We start from the raw sequence: 6,653 nt of genomic DNA on the forward strand, positions 1-6,653 counted from the left end.
AGTAATAGTTGATTGAGACATGATGTTTTTATTTAGGGAAAATAATCGAAAAATAATTTTTCATAAATGAAAATGAAATGCAATAAGTGTATAAATAAACAATGGTAAGAATGCTGTAAAAATTGCAAAGAATTAGAATATTCTTCTTATGTATGTAAAAATATGGTTAAAGTGAAAGATTATATAGAACATTTGGGATATCATTATTCTGATCCTGATCAATACCTAGTATGTAGTATGTGTACTGTTTATAAACATATATCACTAAATAGACTTAGAAATAGGAAATGTAGACTATGTATATATCTTCATAGATATAGATATGGTCATACTAGAAATCAATTCAGAGAGCATGTTTATAAGTATAAAATTCAAGAAGCTAATTCTTCTTCTTTTAATTTATCTGTCATGTAGTTTTGGTTTTTATTGATATTAATTTTAGATTTAGACCTTTTTTCTTAATTAATACCAGATTTCGAATAAATAAAGAGTGAAAATCACTCTTAGAGTAATTCATAAAATAATGATTGATTTTGATTGATCTTTTGATTTTGATTGATTTTTGATTGAATATAGAGCTAATATATAGTAGTGAATAAAGTGGGGGTATAAGCAAGTAGTAGATATATAGAGTAGTGGGAAAAAGGCGGTATTTAGTCATCTTCCGATTAGGAAGTGGCGGAATAGCGCCTTTTTCCCACTACTTCTGACCAGAGAAAGTAATTCAGGACAAAAAAAATAAAATGGGTCCAGCAGATAAAAGGTCCGTCGTACAGATTGTATCACAAAGATAAGTAAGAGCAGAGCAATTTATATAAACTTTGCTTGAGAACAACTACAAATCACAACTGACCCGATATAGAAAAAATACACCTGTTTTCATAATGGTAAGTTTCCATCGCCCGACGAGAAATTTAATCAATGAAAAAATTTACAAACTTATCTTATAAAAGAACAGAGAAATTTTTATTCAATTTATTTGATTTTTTTTTTGAAAAAAGCCAATTTTTTGAAATTTTTTGTTTGTAGACGCAGGTATATTCTGACCTTAAAATGGTGTTTTTGGTGAAAATACAGTCAACAAAAATATGCATTAACAAAGAAAAGATTTGAATAGCATATGAGAACACATCTATTGAAATAATCTTTTCTTTCTTCTTATTTATTTCTCGAGATAAGCAGGATACAAAAATTAATCAATATTTTGAAATAGTTTCAGGGAAACAGTTTCTCATCTAAAGAGAAAAGATTCATCATTCTATGCCACAGGGGAGTCCAGTTTTTAAAACGTAGAACTTAAGTCTTTTAACAGTTTTGGTGAATATCGTACTTAGAGACTATTAAGGCGCAAGACTGATTCTTAGTTGTTGCTATCGTGTCTTTGAGGGTGAAATTCGGTCAGATGGAAAATGATCTTAAAAAAAGTTGGTAGAAAGCAACGTGCTTTTCATGACTAAATTATGAAACAATTTTAAAAATTGCTTCCAAAAAGCAGCAATTCTTGTACCCTAATTTATTGGGATGCCAAAATAAACAGTAACGGAAACCTCTCATCTTTTTATGTACTAAGAATTGGCAAACAATTCTCTATGTGATTAGACTTTTTATAAGTGACCAGCCGGCATACATTTGTATTTCAAAACTTGTATCCAGATTTTGCTTCAGCCATTACAATTTTAAAAAAAATGAATTGTTTTGGCCGGCTGTCTCTTTGTATGATTTTTCACATTTATTTCAAAATTTGTGGCGCAAACCCCTTAATGCGGAGAAAATCTAAAAGCATATTGTATACAAATTTCAATATCACTGTTCTGAACTCGAACACAAAATCAAGCCGGAGCTTGAATTTCAATTCTTTCAATCCAATTCATACCTAAACCAAAACTTAGAAAAAACAATGTAAGTGTTTCATATAACGAGGCGTAGACAAATTTCTGGAAACTTTTTCTGATGAAACCCAAGTCAAACTCATCTATACAAAAAGATTCTAATTTTTAAGTAGTAGTTATGTATAGGGCTTCTAGAATCTGGGACTCGAGACGCAATCTATAAACCATTGTAGAACAATCAAACTAAATCGCATTTATAATTTTCTGGATAGTTCTCGGTCTCGTGTTTGATACACGTTTATTCTACTTTTGTGGTTCTCTGAAGCTCTTCTCCTGAGATTCGATCTCAGAATCTGTTGTTTAAGAGAAGCATTGTTTGTTAAAAAATAGTAGAGAGAACGAAATAAAGCTGTTAATGACTGCTAACTAGAAATTTTGAAAACAGAGGCTTTTTTATGCCCGATACAACATCTTCTTGGCGTGCGAATTGAGAAATGAACCCTAGTTTTAACAAATGTTGAACACTGATTTCATTAGCCATGAGTGCGATTATCGTAGACAACTACAGACAAGTTCCCTTAAACCATACAAACTAACCCTACAAATACAGTTACATATTTCAAATTGATTTTGAACGTCTTGAAAAAACTAATATCAGACTAATTGCTTGAAAGCGACTTGCAAATGGTAACGGTGAGAGCCTATCTTTACCAAGTTGTATGGCAAAAAAGGCGAAATAGGACAAATAATGCGAACAGGCCTTTTAATAGTAAAATGTTTCAAAACATTATAGGTTAGTGAAGTGATCTATTATAATAAGAGACTCGCGCCCTAAGCAAATTGCTCGGCTACTTACTATCTTCAATTTTAGCGATTGTCGTCATTCTCAAATGAAAATCAAGACAGTTCTTCCTGTGAAATTATTTCTGTGGTCGTTTCTGACCAGAAAAATTAATTCAAAACAAAAAATCTTCAAAATTGGTCCAACAGATAATAGTAAGTTGTAAAGATTGTAGCACAAATCAAATAAATGAGAGCAGACCAATTCCTTTAAACTTTGCTGAGAACAATTGTTAATCACAAAAGAGCCCGTCTAGAAAAAATTAAGCCTGTTCTCATAATGATAAGTTTCCATGGCTCGACGAGAAATTTAATCATTAGAAGATTTACAAACTTTGCTTAGAAAAAAACAGAAAATTTTTTAATCAACCGCTTTTTGAAATAGTTTATTTGATATTTATTGCGTTGAAATGGCAAATTTTCGAAAATTTTGGTTTGTAGTCGCAGGTTTTTCCTTAGTTCCACTAGAAAATGCATTCATGAAAAACAAGCCTTAACAGAGAAAAGATATGTTTTACATCGTAGAACACGTCTATTGAAATAATCTTTTCTTTCTTTTTATTTATAAGCAGGGTACAAAAAAATCAATATCGTCAAAATATTCAGGGAAATGGTTTTACATCTAAAAAGGAGTGAGTCATCATTTTATGGCACGGGATTGTCAACTTTTTTAAACCATGATTTTATGTTATATCAACAGTTTCACTGAAAATCGTACTTAGAGACTATTAAAGCGCAAGGCTGTAAAAGAACTGCCCAATGATTTTTTACTACCGGCTTTTTACTTGTTATTGTGTCTTTGAGGATGAAAATTCAGTCAGATGGAAAATGGCCGTACAAAATGTTGCTAGAAAGCAAAGTGCTTTTCATGACTAAATCATAAAACAATTTCGAAAATTGCTTTCAACAAGCAGCAAAATTTTTACCTTATTTTATTTATGTGTGCAAAAATTAAAAGTACTGGCAACTTCTTATCATTTTTTTGTACTGAGAAGCGGCGAACAACTCCTTGTGTCCAGAGTTATAGTGACCAACCGCCAATTTTTTGTCTGTCAAGACTTTTATCCAGACTTCGCTGCAGTTACTACAATTCAAAGAATTCGAATTGCATTGGTGTGCTGTCTTCACAGTTTTTTGTCCAGTTTTTTTGAACTCTTCTTGTCAATGAGAAGTCGAATTGAAGTAGTGGTTTGAATTGCGCTACAGTTGTAAGAGCGAAAAACTTGTAGTTTTAGGGCGTGAATTTTCTCAAATTGCTTTTTAGGTGAAGCAAGAAAAGGTGTTTGGACAGATTTTTGAATTTTAAGAGCATTTTTTTCGCATGCGGCAGACTGACTTATATTACCGTTGTTTTTCTCATTATTTTCTATACAACTTCTTTTGAAAGGGGATATGTGTGTTCAAATAATGCGTAGTTGAAGTTGTATAGACACCTCAAAAGGCTACTAATGGTTTTTCAAGACATAGCTATTTGTCTCAACAAAATCAATGAATTTTTTGGGTTCTGTGTTTTTTTTTTCAGTTCCTTTTGTCCTTTTTTCATTTATTCTCGTTAAATTTATTCTCTCCTTGTTTTCATTGTCTCTATTGATGTATTCTTTAATGCACTGATTTAAAAAGAAATATATCGGCTTTAACGAATTCGAGATTAACTGTTCTAATCAAAAAAAAATTTTTTAAATTTCTTTAATTTAAATCACAATTCTGTTGTTCTGTCAGTCAATCTCTTGGTTACTCTCTTATGAGTCAGATTTTGAACAGTTTTAAGTCTTTTACTTGCATCAAACGCTTTTCACGAATTTCACCTTTATGAAAGTTTTTTTTAAGATTTCGCTGCAGTTTTGTCGTTTTTTTTCTTAATTGGTCACTTAGTCTCATTAATAATAGATCTCATTGTCCCCTTCAACAGTTTTTGTTGAGCTAATTTACTTTCTTCATTTCAGAACCGGAATTAGTTTGTTACTTTTTTTCCAAAACTGTTAACGATTTTTCTTTTGCTAGTTCTTTCGGGTTTGTTGTATTGTGGACCTGGATCACTTCATAATTGTACCATTTCGGTTGTTAATTTTTTTGTTACATAGAGGCTGAAGTCTACCCCCACCCCAACCGAGTTAATCAAATATCATGTTAGAGGATATATGTTTTTGTTGAGCTAATTTACTTTCTTCATTTCAGAACCGGAATTAGTTTGTTACTTTTTTTCCAAAACTGTTAACGATTTTTCTTTTGCTAGTTCTTTCGGGTTTGTTGTATTGTCACTTAGTGTCACTAATTACAGGTCGTCAGGCTGTTCGAATCTCGAATCTATTTAACTTTTTTCATCCATAGCTAACAGTTTTCACACGTTTTTGAAATTATTTTGGATTTTCCCCGGTTGTTATTGTTTTTTGTTCTGACGCTTAGTCATTATTGAGTGACCACACTTGTTCTATAATTTAGCAAAAAATAAATCCATTTTATCTATTCAGTTTGCTGTTCATATTTTTTAAAAACTTTGACGCCATTTGATTTCGACAACTTTTGAAACTTTGATTGTTTTCAAAAACTTTTGTTTTTCTTGAGTGGTCACCTAATTGTTTTCATTGAAGTTGATATACGCCTTCTATCTGTCAATAGTCCGGTAGCTGTAGAGTCCAACCTTTAGTTGGCAGTTTTAATGACTTTGGTGCCACATACTTTCAATTACATTGCGATAAAAGGTTTATGCCGAAGGTTGCCCTTTAACTTTGGCTGTGCGTTTCTACAAAGTTGTGGCGTTTGCTGTCTAAACTCCCATTGTGCAAAAAATTTGCGAATTGGACGTTGTTCCACATTTTAACTTTGCTAACCCTATTTTTTCTGAAAATACAATTTTTTTAAAGTTGTAGTTAACTTTTGTGGAAAAATTTTTTGATTGTTGAGTCAACAGCAGTTCCTATCCAACAAGCTAGCAAATGGCATGACTTCCGCTTCAAATGACCTGTGACCAGTTAAACTTGAATAACATAGCCGGCAGATTGCCGGAATAGCTGCGAAAAAATAGACCTGCGTGCCATATAATAGAGATAGAAACATATACAGATCTAAATTGAAAAAAATCGACGCCGCTCAAAAAAACTAGGTAAAAAACATTCAGCGATAAATTAATAAAGTATGTTAAAATTCATTCCGCAGAAGCCTCTTATTAGGGACCTTTACTGCACAAATGAGTTCCTTTGACCTTAAACAAATTCAAATTCAAATTAAGTTTTAGAGTGCAAAAGTCATTTTATTGAGTGAGGTAAGTCACGTATGATCAAAATCTAATCACGCAAATAACCAAAAATCTTTCGCAAAAGCGAGTGAGAAAGGACGTCACGCGCGCAAATGCCGTTAGTGAGAGGAAGAAGTCATTCAGAAAATTTGACTTTTTCACCTTTGCTGTGTGAACAAATGTAAAACGGAAAAAGAGCGTCAGACGACGAAACAAAAAAAACCAAGTATAATCAACTATAGATTAGCACTTAGAAATATCAGCATGACAAAAACCTAACCGACTAAACGTCGGAAGAACTCGAACGACTAGTGGGAGCTCTAATAAATTGCAGCCTGCTTCAGTCGGGGGGGAGCCTAAATGGGACTAAGAAGTTCAATAGTGGGTTTCAATTAACCACATTAGAGGTTAACATATACCACTATTAAGATTTACAGTAAAAAAATGGCACCAGCTTCTTTTCATTTGACTTTTAGTATTAAATTGCCGCCAATTGAATTCAGCTGCTTAAAATTGTGATTGAGAAAGAATTTTAGATCACGCGAAACGCAAAAAGTCAAGGACGTAAAAGTCACTCGAAAAGTCAAAATTGTCAAGCAAAAATTTTGCATAAAAAACACACGTCTACAATAATTGCTATGAAATTCGTTCAAGAGCAATCAAAAAGGGAAATATGAAAGCTCCATCTCGCTGGAGAGAAATCCAGCATTGAAAGACTCGTTATAAGCCACGAGTACATAACTAGGTGCACT

The 6,653-nt window shown here is 32.4% G+C and overlaps 1 protein-coding gene across 1 annotated transcript in view; it reads left to right on the top strand.

Annotated features, from left to right (window-relative positions):
- Window positions 1–6,653, top strand: part of LOC142345813 (T-complex protein 1 subunit gamma-like) — a 345,715-nt gene that overhangs the window by 220,533 nt on the left and 118,529 nt on the right. The gene's annotated exons all lie outside the window — the stretch shown is intronic.

Source organism: Convolutriloba macropyga, chromosome 9, assembly GCF_964194025.1.
Source record: "Convolutriloba macropyga chromosome 9, txConMacr16.3, whole genome shotgun sequence".
NCBI lineage: Eukaryota > Metazoa > Xenacoelomorpha > Acoela > Convolutidae > Convolutriloba > Convolutriloba macropyga.